Genomic DNA, 14789 nt, shown 5'->3' with positions numbered 1-14789 from the left:
AATTACACAAACCAATATATGTAAGTGAATAATTTTACATATAGTTAGTGTCTTTTTTGATTAAGAAAGTCGTTTAAAGGACGTATTAATTATGCATCTTATGTATCCTATGTGGCTAGAGCAGCTCTGTGAATAGAGACCTGCCAGTTGTTTTGTGAAAATAACAGAATGCAGCTGTGATTAAAAAAAAAAAAAAATGGATGCGGCATATCTGGAAGAGCTATTTTTACTGTTAAAAAGGAGAGAATCAGAGTTAATGCTTTATTTTGCAAATACCAGATTTTTGAAGGGAAGAGCGTTAGGCAACACAAATGGGTGGGACACAGTGTTGTGAAGGTTGTGTATTTACTAAAATGCTTCCTGGCTGGGACTCTCCAACTTGGTGGCACATACGTATGGCAAGGTAGCCACTGAAACCAAACAGAAAATAAACACTAAAAAAGAAATATTTTTTTAAAGTATAGTTGTCATTAGAACCACTGTACTTCCACATTTAAACTTCTTGGGTTTGTAAAATCTCAAGCAACCCCCACCCTATCCACTCACGCCCCCAGTAAATAAAAACCTACATTTGAAGGAAATGTTTTACAATCAAGCTAGAGTTTGCCTTTGCCTTTTGGCAACAAAATAGAATATTATCTGTCCAAGAAAACAGTCTTTGGAAGTATTTTCCTGAAGTGTGTTTGACTTTTCAGGGTGTCTGTGGGCAAGTCCCATCTGTGTTCACTGCTTTGTGGTCTCATCCAGGCTGCTGGTGGCTTTGAATGGGGCAGCTTCACAAAATCTGCATGAAAATTGGGAATTGTCAAAGTAATTTGCCATTTACTGACTCACTCTCTATGCCTTTTGTGTTTGGATCAATAAAAACTTAAATCCTTTACCCAGTTTAGTAACAACCTATTCTAAAGCATTATATTCCCCCTAATCTTTTCGAGTTCTGGTTGTACAGTTATCCATTTTCAATGATATTCATTTTAAAAGGTTAACAAACGAGAAACTAAACCAACCATACAAATAACAGCCCAAAGAACACTTTCCAAAATGTGTTGCTGTAGTGCCATTTCAAATTTAATATTCATGCAGAGGAAAGCTAAAGGCCACCAAACCAGGTGGATAAAATAGTACTGCATTTTATGACTCATTCTTAAATGAAATCTCTTAAATATTGCTAATGAAGCCAGCTCTCCCACACAGCCTTGTCTGTGCGCCCTTTCTAGGCTGGTTCAGTTCCATTTCCCTGTCTAGCAATTTGCCCCAGGCCCCTATTAAATGAATTATCACGGCCCCTAAATCATCTCTGCAGGGGTTTCCTCTAATCCCATCAAGACACTTACACTCCCTTTCTTCCCTCCCGGTGACATAATGAATTATTATTTCATGGGGAGCTGTTAAAGAGGCCCCTTTGGAAGAGGGCAATGCGCGCGGGGTGGGGATCTGGGCCGCGAAGAAGCAGGCTGGGTACCAGCGCCCCGGGCTGCTGCCGGGGGCCAGAGGGGGACAAAGCCACGCGGCCACCAACTGCCCTCCTGGCCACCGGCCCCGGGGATCGAGCTGGGATGTTCGCGGGCGGAGGGCAGAGGGCACCAGCGACCGAGCCGTCGCCCTGTGCCCGCCCGAGGAGGGACTCTGGGCGCCTAGGAGCGCAGGGCAGAGAGAGAATATAAATGTTTTCCTTAACTGGAGGAAACACTGCACTCACAAACCACTTGCGGAATAGATTAAGCTAATTTATTAAACACAGTTTGCCTGGTGACTGGGCTGGGCTGAGTAATGATTTACACTTTTGTCTTTTTAAAAAACATTAATAATAAGAAGTCAGGGGCCACATTGGCCCCGACGGAGGGCCCTCGGCTGCGGAGGGCGCGGGTGGCTGCGTCCGCGGCCAGGCGTGGACTTGGGACGCGAGCGTCGCGAAGCTCTCGGGCCGGGCCTCCGCAGGCCCCTGGGTGCAGAGCCTGCGCCAGCGCGGACGGCCGAGGCCCAGAGAACCTCCCGGGCAGCCACCCCCGGGGCTCCGGCGACAGGACCCGCTCTCCCAGAGAGCCCCGCGTGGGGTTTTTGGTTTAGTGTTTGCACCACTTGTTCCGGATGAGCTCAGACCGCTCTACACATACCAGTGCTGGACCTTCTTTTGAGAGCGTGGAACGTTAAACACTTTCTAAGAGATTTTGAAAGCGTGATGCTCAAGGACTGGTCTGCACAGTGACGACTCTCAGCAGTGTTCGTGCCAACGACCCTCTTTTCCTAACAAATATGTTGTAACACCTCTTTACTATCCCGGTATGAAGGCCTTGGACAATGTAGCCTACTCAAACACATCATTAAAAAAAGAAGAAAGGAAAAAGGAACGGAGAGGAAAGAAGGGAGGGAGGAGGGGAGGAGGGAGGGAGAAAGAGGCGAAGGAAAAAACACGCTGACCTAATTGTAAAAGAAAAATATAACAACAAATAACTTATAACATGTATTTCTCCATAGTGACAACCACAGAATGAAGTGGCCAAATGCTTATATCACTTTATAACAAATTTTGAGTTGAAATTCAAGTGATTGTTGTTGACCCTTTTTCTTTATAGTTGGTTTTTGAAATAAGGGCTAAATAAGTATATTTGCTCATATATGTAGAATCATCCCTGTGTGGATGCGGACTGTTGGAGGTATTCTGAGGGAACTCCAAACCCACCAGCTGCACTGTTGTCAATAACAAGATCTTCCAAAGTAGTAAATGACTCGCGGTAAAGTTGTAGACAAAACAGTGTATGTTAGTTGTATATGTGGAAGTTTCTGTGTATGTTAAAACCACATGGAAATGCCTTGTGTTTATATGTAGAATGGAGTTGGAGGTAATTACTGAAGTGTCTCACCTATATGTGTCTAATGTCCAAATCTGAATGTCTGAAATTGTTGGGCGGGGTGCTGAGACAGTTCTTTGGGTGGCAGTGCACTGTCTTCTGGGCAATAGCATTACCCCCTTTGAGACGCACTGATCTAAAGCATGAGTCTTTTTTTTTTTTTCTTTTTGAGAGAGAGTGTGCAAGCAGGGGAAGGACAGAGAGAGAGAGGGGAACAGAGGATCCGGGTCAGGCTCTGTGCTAACAGCAGGGAGCCTGATGTGGGGCTCGAACTCACCAACTGCGAGATCAAGACCTGAGTGTAAGTTGGTTGCTCAACAGGACTGAGCCCCCGGGCGCCCCTAAAGCATTAGTCTTTAAATGCCTTGCATTATTATTACGTAGGGAACAGACCATTTTGCATATGGTGCTAGAATGTTTGCAGGCCTCTTGAAACCCATTCACAACCCTGTGTAGATTCCATGTATTCTGGATGATGAACCCTTCGTCTACCATGGGAATTGAGAGATTAGAATCACAGAGTTGGGAAGGACTTTGCCTGGTTCCTCTGGGGAAATCCTCCAGCCATTGCTCATCCAGGTTCCTCAATACTATATTCCAGTTTTGGTTTCATTTGGGTACTCTGCAGGAGGATCATTGCCTTCCTTGTTCTGAAAGTGGAACTAAAATTACTTGAGCTTTTAGGGGAACTTTAGCGAATTGTTTACTACTACTGAAGCTGTGGACAATAAAAGCCCTAAATCAAGTCTCCTTGTTCTTGGTAAGATGTTTCACCTCTGTACTTTGGCATTTAATTTTAGTATCCAACTGTAGGGCATTATATTAACATCTATTAAAATGCCTTCTTGTTGGAGCCAATCCTTCAAGCCTATCTAGAATTTTTGCATACCAATTTTCTCTTTGAATCTGTAAGCTTTTCCTTCTAATTCTGTGTCGTTTGCATGTCAAAATATTAGAATTTTTTATGTTTATGTATTTTGAGAGAGAGAGAGCAAGCACCAGCAGGAGAGGGGCAGAAAGAGAGAGAGAGAGAGGGAGAGAGAGAGAATCCCAAGAAGGCTCCACGCTGTCAGCACAGAGCCCAATGCTGGACTCGATCCCACAAATCATGAGATCAGGACCTGAGCTGAAATCAAGAGTTGGTCACTTGATTGACTGAGCCACCCAGGTGCCCCTAGAATTAATTATTATGAGAAGAAAAACGGAGACAGACCTCTGTTACCAATGCTGCATCATTAGTGATAATAGCATATAAATGTTAGCTCTTTCCAGTGTTTGCGTTAACAGTTGCATTAGATAAGTGTGTATATCACCACATATTTAGAACAGAAGAAATAAGACAGTGGACTTTAAAAATGTGTGTCTTCATTTATTTTCTTTTTTGTTAGAAAAGTTGGACATTAATTTTAAGAATCCCTTAAAAGATTGGTGTTCCCTACTTTTAATGCTAGAATTTTCTTAATCCTAAAAATAATATTATTACAAATTAAACTAATTTTTGAAAAGGGGGCATCTGGGTGGCTCAGGGGCTGGTTGAGTGTCTGACTCTTGATTTTGGCTCAGGTCATGATCTCATGGTTTTTGAGATCAAGCCCTGCATGAGGCTCTGTGCTGACAGCGTAGAGCCTGCTTGGGATTCTCTCTTTCTCTTGCTCTCTGGCTCGCTCTCTCTCTCTCTCTCTGTCTCAAATAAATATTTTTTTTTTAAATTTTTAAGAAAGAAATTTCCCACATTCCTACCATTCTAACATGATTGTTTTCCTTTTCCATGTTCCCTCTGTATCTTCTAGGTTTTGTGCCGGCCTTTACGTATTGCATGCCCAGTTTTCTACATCTGTTTTCTATTTCCCTGTTCGGAATTGATGTTAGCCTGTATTTCTTCTCCTTCTTCTTCTTCTTCTTCTTCTTCTTCTTCTTCTTCTTCTTCTTCTTCTTCTTCTTCTTTTAAGTTTATTTATTTATTTTGAGAGAGAGAGCGAGAGAGGGAGCACGTGCTTGAGTGGGGGAGGAGCAGAGAGAGAGGGAGAAAGAAAATCCCAAGCAGGCCCCGCACTGCCAGCACAGAGTCCAACACTGGGCTTAAACTCATGAACCATGAGATCATGCCCTGGGCCTAAATCAAGAGTCAGACGCTCAACCAACTGAGCCACAAAGGCGCCCCAGCCTGTATTTATTCTTAGGTAAAGTGAATAAAAACAGCCAACAGAGAGGCTTCAACACAGCTTTGCCTAAATGGGCTGACAAGCTAAAACCTTTGCATACCTTTAAAAAACATTATCACTGTATGGGGACCTGGGTGGCTTAGTCAGTTGAGCATCCAACTTTGGCTCAGGGCATGATCTCATGGTTCGGTTCATGAGTTCAAGCCCCACATCTGGCTTGCTGTGGTCAGCACAGAGCCCACTTCGATCCTCTGTCTGACTCTCTCTGCCCCTCCCCCACTTGCACTCTCTCAAAAATAAATAAAAAACATTAAAAAATATATTGTCACTGTAGTGATGAGGTAAGACTACTGGTTAATTTAGCAGTTCACTTTAGAAAAAAAAAATCCTTATGGGGCGCCTGCTTGGTTCAGTCAGTAGAGCATGCGACTCTTGATCTCAGGGTTGTGAGTTCATGCCCCAAGTTGGATATGGAGATTACTTAGAAGTAAAATCTTTAAAAAAAAATCCTTGGGGCGCCTGGGTGGCGCAGTCGGTTAAGCGTCAGACTTCAGCCGGGTCACGATCTCGGGGTCCGTGAGTTCGAGCCCCGCGTCAGGCTCTGGGCTGATGGCTCGGAGCCTGGAGCCTGTTTCCGATTCTGTGTCTCCCTCTCTCTCTGCCCCTCCCCCGTTCATGCTCTGTCTCTCTCTGTCCCAAAAATAAATAAACGTTGAAAAAAAAATTTTTTTTAAAAATCCTTAACGTTTGTATAAATCACAAGTGGAAAAGGGTGACAGGTTCTTGAGCTGCTAGCTTTGAAGGTCCCGAAGTTGTGATTTAGAGCACTTTGACGTATGGCTTTGGTTCTGCTACAGAGCAGGGCAAGGAGGCTGGGGGAGATGGTAGAGAGGCCATCTTGATCCCTCTCTGTTTTGGGGGGGTATTGGGCCAAGTGTGCTGAGGGAGTGGGGGAAATCACCTCCTCATCTGAAACTTCTTATTTCTGTTTCTCTCCTCATGGTGTTACCACCTCTGGACTAGTTGGACCTTTTCTGGGGATCCAGGTGGAGTGGCTGCCCTTGATATTTGTCTACAGCTTGAGGAAGTCTCAGGTCAGTTTGATTTACCATTGGTACCTGCTCTTTTATCCTCTTATGCTCAGTTTTACATAGAACATCTTCATTGGGAATAATCCTTACCTTTTAGATAATTGACAATGGTGGTGGCTACCAGTTATTGGCTATCTAGTATATGCCAAACAGTGTATACATGTATCATTATGCTTCATGGCAGTCCCACCAGGTAGAAATCGTTCTTTCCATGTTAGAGATGAGAAATGCTCAGAGAGGTTAAGTGTCTTATCCAAACACAGGGTGGCCTATTTTCACAGCACAGGTATGTTTCCCTTTGTAATACTCTGTGCCTATTTGAGAATATCTAAATTTGAGCAATATAAAATGCAATCACAAGGTCCCAAGCTCTAACTCTCATTGAGGAAAAGAAGAGAATGTGAGCAGAGAAATCTGGGACTTTTCCAAAACAGGAATGATGGCGTGACAGCTCCCAATGACTTCTCTCTGAACAAAGCACAAGGTGCTCCTGGAACAAAGGGCAGACACTTAAAACCTTAGCAACAGGGAATGATCCCAAAACAATGAAGCCTAAGAGACAAGTCTGGCATATTTTCAGGATGTAAAATGTTGGACTCAAAATACTTAAGTTGTAGCACAGAATCTGTCACCAAACCACTGGGTGACTATAATTCAGTTACTGAAGTAAATTCCTCCAGCCTAGGCTGAACCAATGTTTGATGAATAAATACATGATGATTTTTTGGAGTAGCTAAGAATTGCTTATAGGAGAGGAATAAGGAAAATCTAGTCTTGTTTAGTACATGCAGATGCTTTTCAGCCTTCAAATGGAAACTGTCAAGCCACTTACATTTTCTGACAAAAGAGTGATCCTTGTAGAACTCAGAAATCATTGGCTTAAGGTACATTCTTTGTAATGTCAAGTGGGGTATGGGGCAACCCAGCTCTACAGTTGAAGAACTGGTCTTTTAATGTTCCTTTCTCCCGAAATAAAAATGATCAGCCAAGGTTGTTGAGGGTGTTCTCATCCTTAAACTGAGTCCCTGCTCTCAGATGGCTCTAAGTCCATGAATGCAAGGCTAACAAGGGCCACACTGGTGCTGTGGCCCCTAGGAATTCCAAGACTCTTCCCGAAAATCAATTTCAGATGTTAGAGCATTCCTGAATCTTCTCAGTTCCAGATAGCAGGGGCTGCTCTCATTGTCCCAGCATCAGATGGCATCAGAACTCCAGGACAAACTGGGCTGATCCTCAGAAACACTATTCAATGTGTTCTGAAGGGAATCTGAAGATCTAAAATGTTTTCTCCTGGCAAGCTAGGTCAGTGTGCTTAGTTCTATAATCCACATGAAAGTAAAGACTGTGGGTCTGGTCACATAATCCAAGACATTTCAATGTCCTGATGATTTATTACCAGAGCAAATAGAAATATTGCAGACCATGGTATCATTTATCATGTAATTACACATGTTTCTGGGAGACGACGTACATGAACACAGAAGCAATGTCGGGCTACCCTGTTTTTTGCTCTGGGCCTCAGTTTCCTTGCCTATAGTAGGAGAGGCATGGTCAGGATGCTCTCTTCATCTTGAAAATCTCTTGTAGCCCTAACTTTCAAGAGTCTGTAGATAGATAGGGCCTTACTCAGAAACATAAGCCATTCTTACCCAGAAGTGGCCTTCTTGAGCTGTGATTTCATTGGTACCACCTCCTATCTGTGCTACATAGCTCCCTAGGCTCTCCAAGCCTCAGTGTCCTCATCTGTAGAAGTGGAGATGATGACAGTTCAACTTCTTAGGGTTATTGCTCTGATTATTAAGTTAATATATATAAATCCCTGAGAAGGAAATCTCAGAAAGCAACCAACCTATATTAACTATTACCCTCATCATTAGGATATTTCATTGTAATAGTGTTTGTTTGTTGCTTATTCCCCTTCTTGTCTCTTTATCTCCCCTTGTTTACTTCTACATTTGCTCCACCACACAAACTATCTTCAAGGGTTAAATTTTAAAGGAAACAGTAATAGGAGTCAAATCTCAAGTCTAAGAGCCAGTTATCCTACTAATATAATAGTTACTGTAGATTGGGTGCTTAATAATCCTAGATCTTGCGAGGACTGTAGACAATTAGCCCCACTATTTTTGCACTTGCTATACACGTATCTGTTGCCCCTGTCAAATTTTTAATATGGATATAAACATGTGTGTTGGGGAGTCATATTGTGGAGATGTTTAGAAACAGATATTTACTTTGAGTGTCTTCATTTTCTTATGTGTTAGAACAAGCAGGATTTGTATTTTACTTAAAGACTGTGTCTGGAGGAGGAATATGTTTGGGCAATGCTAGTAGAATCTAATTTTTTGTGTGATGTATTAGAAAAACATAATATGTCAAGCTTTTTGTTTCTCAGACATAAAGATTTTCTGTTTAGGCCACCAGAGGTTGAATAAACATTCCTGTGAACAAGCTCTTTAAAATACTTATGTTTCTCCTTCCTATATACCTAAACTTAATTAATGTCATTTGCTTCAAAATATGCCTATTCCATTTCCAGGCTGCAAAGGCAGAGTTAAGGTTCAGGTTGCCATATGTTGATGAGGACAGGTCAACAGCACTCTTCCCAGTGCAGAAGATGTCCTCCTTGGTCCCTGAGCATTTGATAAAGCCCACTCTCCCCATTTGCTCTGCAAATCCACTATATCTGTACCAGCTCCTCTTAGAACCAGGTTTCCTTGGAACAGAAAACCGGGGAAACAGTCATGGCTGCCTGATGTCCTCCACTTTTGTCTTCCAAACAAAATATCATGTACTTGATGTAACATATATATGAGCCATTCTACCGCATGCATAATAGAAAATTCCAGTTAATAGTCTCCAGACACATTCATAAGATGTGTCGTTAATTATTTCTGATGCAAATACAAGAAACAAAGCAGAAAAATTGTCCTGCGGTATGAGAGAATCAAGAAAATTTGGAGACAAAAATCTCAGAGCCACTCATTGCATCATTGTCTTTTCCTGTTTTACTGCTTCCACAACAACCATGGAATGTTTTTCTCCCTTTGACTTTTAGCGTCATTTACCATAAATGCCTTAAAATTATGTTTTCTCATGCTTTTTCCTCAATGAAGTTTGCTCCTTTCTTCCCTTTGTTTTAGTGAGGTGCTCTAGCCACTGTTTAATGAGCATGCTTTTTGTAGATGAAAATGAGGATATTGAGACCTGGAAACTCCATGTGGTTGATATGGGGTGCACCACTCAGAGCCCCCTTTAAGACTAAAGCACTTATTCCTACAGCTGCTGGGAGTGTTGATTCCTCTCCAGGAGCTATCCTCTCCTAAAGGGAGCCATCTTTCCCAAAGTTACACTCCCTTCTAGGGTCAGCCTGTATCTGATGGCTAATCAGTGTGAGGTACAAAGGGAGAAGGACCCTGCAGGACCACCCAGCCCCAAATCTCCTTGTGGGATCAGCTGAGGCCTTTGTGGTGACCGCACAGCACCTGCCCATCTCCTCTCCTCCTTTCTTCTTGCCTTCTCTCCCCGTCAGTGCGGCTCTAAGAGTACCCTCCAATAAACCTCCTGAAAGAAATCTTCATATAAGAGTCTGTTTCCTGGATAGCCTGACCTACAAGACTCAGGCTAAAAGTACTAGAAAGAATATGACACAGTTCAGAGTGAGAGTCTTAATGCCACATAGCTATTTTTTCCCAAGAATATGAGTTAAAATATTGAGTTAAAATTGTTGAAGAACTTTGGGATGTCAGTTGCAAAACAGGAAAAGATATTAAAGGGTATGAAAATTATTGTAATAAATGAGAAATGCACTTTACAATCTTCTTTTATAAAAAAAACCCAAAACACCAACATATTACTTTAAATATCAGGCTGGTGAAAAACATAAAATTTTACCAAGGAAAATATTATTATTAAAAATTCTAGACAGAGAGCAGTGTTAGTAGCTTCTTTTTTTTTTTTTGGTATTGTTTTGTGTGAAGTGAATTACCTTGTGGGTTAAATGCTTAGTGGTTGAGGCAACCACCTTACATGGTCATTGAGGCTGAGGATGAGGGGGGAATAAATGAGCTTCCATGAGAAAACTAAGGTGGTAGTGAGCTTGCTCCATGCAAACACCTCATTGAGACTAATTTTTTTTAAGATTTTATTTTTAAGTAATCTCTATGCCCAACATGGGACCCAACACACAACCCTGAGATTAAGTGTCTCACACTCTACTGACTGAGCCAGTATGGCACCCGGGAGCTGTAATTTTTAAAACTTTTTCTTCAAAGGATTTACCCTATAACAACATTCAATGGCGATTTCATTCAACACATACTTATCACAAGAATAATTACAACTGATCTTTATTCAGGCAGGATATATGTATCAAAATAGGGAATAACCCTCTTTTTTTCCCCTTAAAAACAGAACTTTACTGAGATTCTTTAGAAATTCATTTATATAAGTTATATCCTAAGATGTTAGCATAAATAAAAATCAAACAACACTAAAGTATATAGAGTAAAAAATTAAAATCCCCTTCTCAAGAACAATTATTGTTCTCAGTTTGCTTTCAGACCCTTTTCTGTGGTGATATAATTATTCTTGGACATATGCACATATATAGGATGTCTTTCATTGTTCTATCTTATATTCTTATGTTAATAGGATCATACTATTAGAATGTTTTGTAACTCACACTTTTTCTCTGAACAAGGTTTTATTAATCCCCTTTTTAAAGCTATTTTGTTCAAGCCACACTGCACTATTCTCAACTACTATATTAGAATTAAATTTGATGCTATGTTGAATGCTATATGTTAGTTATTCTTGGGGATCATACTGCTTATCTGAGTGAAATAAATTAACTGTTTCAGTTTTCTAATACAAATTTTTACTTTTCTCGAGATGTAGAGACTTTCTTTTCTTTTCAGACTGGTTCAATTGAGTCTGATTCCAAAATTAATTCTTTTAAAGCCATCAAACAAAAATTAAATCCACTTCTATTTCCATTCTCAAAATGACCTCAATATTTTATTTTCCTTGGTATTATCCTGCCTTTGCCATAGATGTGTGTTTAAAAGAAGAAGAAGGGGGAAAAAAGGATGGGGAAGAAAACTAGTTTCAACCACTCGATTTTTGCTTATATTTGTTTCCAAATTCAAGTGGCCTGTTTCAGCAGCAAAGGTTCTCTCTCCTGCTCTATCACTGGTCTGTAAAGTAAATTGCAAAAAGCTACCAAAGTCTGGCTACATCCTCATAGTGACTGTTTAAAACCATTACTTTCTCTTTTAATCAAATCACTGTTGTGTCAAAATATACGATTCTCGCCATGAATCTCTCTGGCTTGTTACAGGTCACTGGTTGCACCTTGAAAATGTTTGCTCTCCTAAGCATCTTCTCTCCAGCCTCCAGTTAAATTGCTCCAGACCAAGCCTGATCATTTTTCTATACACATAGAACTCTAATTAATATAAACATAATGGCAAAGAGATCCGGTACTTACAAAAAGAGGAAGGAAAATGCCTGGTCAGTAGGTATGTGGAGCATCATTTGGATTATGGCAAAATGGGCATATAGACAGATATAGGCATTTCAAATTATATTTTTAAAAAAAGCAAACCCTAAAAATTTCTTATCCTTGAATTACTGAGAGATTTCAGCCTTTATTCTTTTTCTGCTTTAAGAAATATTTTACATAAAACCGCCAGAGGGCCAGTAAGGGAAATAGTAATTATGTTTAAACAGCCAACACTTCACTAATATAAAATATTTGTACAGGCTCTTAAACATGAAGTTAAGTGCCAGAGGCTATTTTCATTGTTTAATGTATTAAGTAAATAAAAATGTATCTAAGATGTGGACACACAATTAGTTTTGAGTTATTTATCCTGGAGTTTGTATGGTTTAGAAAAACTCCATCTTCTTGGCTGCTGCTGTCCTAATGCATTTAACTTCAGCCATCAGCTATGATTAAACACCTGCTGTTGTGGGGAAACAAAGCACACTAATCCAATATGTATTTCTGACATCTTAAATATCACCCAGTCCCCTGACATCAGGCACAGCTTTTCAGCGGGATGGAATTCCAGAGCATATTTTTCTAATTTATGGATGGACAATAAATCAAAATTAAGCCTTGGGCAATGAAATATACATCAGTGTGGAATGAACTGACTGCAAACGAGGACCCTGCACAACCGAGGGAAAGGATATATTAATGGAATCCTAAGCTGCAAACACTGAAGTGAAAATTAAGGAAGTTTATTCTGCATTTTGTCCCTATAAAACCAAAAGGCGAAGACAGAAAATGAAGTTTGCTTTTTTTCCATGCACAGCACTGGAGGAGCACATTTAAATTAAAAAAAAAAAAAAAAAAGTCATTGTTTTTAGATGCATGCATGTGGGTGATTAAAATCCAAATCCCCATTGCTGTTTTTGTTATTTTCAGTATTTAAGAAAGGTTTGAAATGTTTAATGCATTTTCAGATTTGCTCTTCTGGAAGAGTGAACAAAGGCCATTGTTGACAGTCTTCAGTTTCTCCTGGGAAAGGTTGGGAGAAAGAAGGACTTTCTTCCCTCCCAGGTGGACTCATTTAGGCTGGGAGCTGTCCAGTGCTGAACAAATCTTCTTGTCTAGACCTCCAACTGTCTCAGCCACCTAGACAGGCAATCTTGGACCTTCATTCTCATCAAAGGCCCTCAGGCACCCCATGTATAGACCCACCACTTAGCTTTCCCCACCTCACTCTGGCCAGTCCCAAATCTGGACCAAGGTCATGTTGGAGCCACTCACTTGGCTTATCCTTATCCTCGCCATTGGCAAGCACCAAACATCTTTAATAGAGCCTGCCAAAGTAACCATCATATTTATCAGGGATAAGGTTTTGTGTTTATGGGCAAGTTAAGGTTCTTAACTAATATTATCTCTTGAATACTCACAGCATATCTGTTAATGGGGATAAGTGGCAAGTATTATTTACATAGAGACAGGAATACAGCAGCATAATGAAATTGAGAGCTTCGTCTTTGGCTGCATGACAAATGGTGGAACTGGGGAAAGGGGACTTGCTGACCTGTTTCCAGTTCTAGATCTCACTTAGATAACAAATTTCCTCCCTCCAGTCAACACAAGTGTTTTTCAGATTATTCTTCCTAAGGCATTTGCACCTTATAGAACAATTATTTCTCTAGATTCCTATGTGACTGATTTCCTGACCTGTATAGTATTTATTTATAAACAATTATTTCTATAAACTCATTTTACTGAAATGCTTTAGTTATTAAAATTAATCTTAAAGGATATCATGTATCTTAAGAATTAATTTTTCATATATCTCAGAAAGAAACCAGTATGTTCTGTGGCCCCTAAACTTATATGTTGAAGATTCTAGATGAAATGGCATTTTAGTGATATTTTATTTTTTAAAGTTTACTTATTTATTTTGAGAGTGAGAGAGATAGAACAGAGGAGTAACAGAGAGAGGAAGAGAGAGACTCCAAAGTAGGCTCTGCCCTGTCAGCATAGAACCTAATGTGAGGTTGGATCTCACGAATCATGAGATCATGACCTGAGTCAAAATCAAGAGTCAGGCGCTTAACTAATTGAGCCACCCATGTGCTCCTTGAGTGATGTTTTATTTTTTTTATTTTTATTTTTTTAATTTTTTTTTCAACGTTTATTTATTTTTGGGACAGAGAGAGACAGAGCATGAACGGGGGAGGGGCAGAGAGAGAGGGAGACACAGAATCGGAAACAGGCTCCAGGCTCTGAGCCATCAGCCCAGAGCCCGACGCGGGGCTCGAACTCACGGACCGCGAGATCGTGACCTGGCTGAAGTCGGACGCTTAACCGACTGTGCCACCCAGGCGCCCCTTGAGTGATGTTTTAAAATGTATATCCTTTGGGTTAATTACTGGTACTGGGATACTTGGCTGCTATAAAACTTATAAATGAAGGCTATGTCTCCTCCACCATTATAGTTTTCCTTTTTGATGGACTTCTTTTTCTTCTTCAAATCTTCAGTAGGATTGCTTACAGAACATATGCATAATCTTGGCAGGAGATCCTTTGTACAAAATATAACTTATCATTAAGCAACTTATAAGTTTCTGAAGAAAATATTTGTTCTTTGAGGAAATCATTTTAAAAGGCCTATTTTTCATTTTATGATCACAATATTACATAGTAATGCTGTTGATAGTAATAATAATGGCTGGCATGAGTTGACAGTTCTGTTCTGGAAGCTTTAGGTAAATCAGCTCCAGCAGTCCTCACAAGCAGCCTGTGGGGTTGGTACTATTGTCACCCTTCTTGACAGCTGAGGACATGAGTCTAAGGAATCAGTCTCACACCAGAGGTTACACAGTGATGGATGGAGCAGAAAAATAAACTACAGCAGTTCGCACAGCCTGACCTTCAAGGACATCATTATTCTACAAAGTGTTCTTACATAAAGGAAAGTTTTGACCTTTGTATGTTTTAACTTTTAAACTTTGCAGGTTAACTAACCTATCTCCTCTAGATGCAATGTTGCTCTATAAATCACTGAAGGGAATGATTGGTTGTTGTTCATAGTCCCTGTCACGTAAATGATTACAAGTAGAATTATAGTATAAAAAATGGCTTCATCAAAATCTAGATAGTTCTGTATCCTCATATTTAGCTCAAAGAGCCTATGTTTAAAGATTCTAGCTACTGT

This window comes from Acinonyx jubatus, chromosome A1 (genome assembly GCF_027475565.1).
Source record: "Acinonyx jubatus isolate Ajub_Pintada_27869175 chromosome A1, VMU_Ajub_asm_v1.0, whole genome shotgun sequence".
In the NCBI taxonomy this organism is placed as follows: domain Eukaryota; kingdom Metazoa; phylum Chordata; class Mammalia; order Carnivora; family Felidae; genus Acinonyx; species Acinonyx jubatus.
This window is presented reverse-complemented; position numbering follows the sequence as displayed.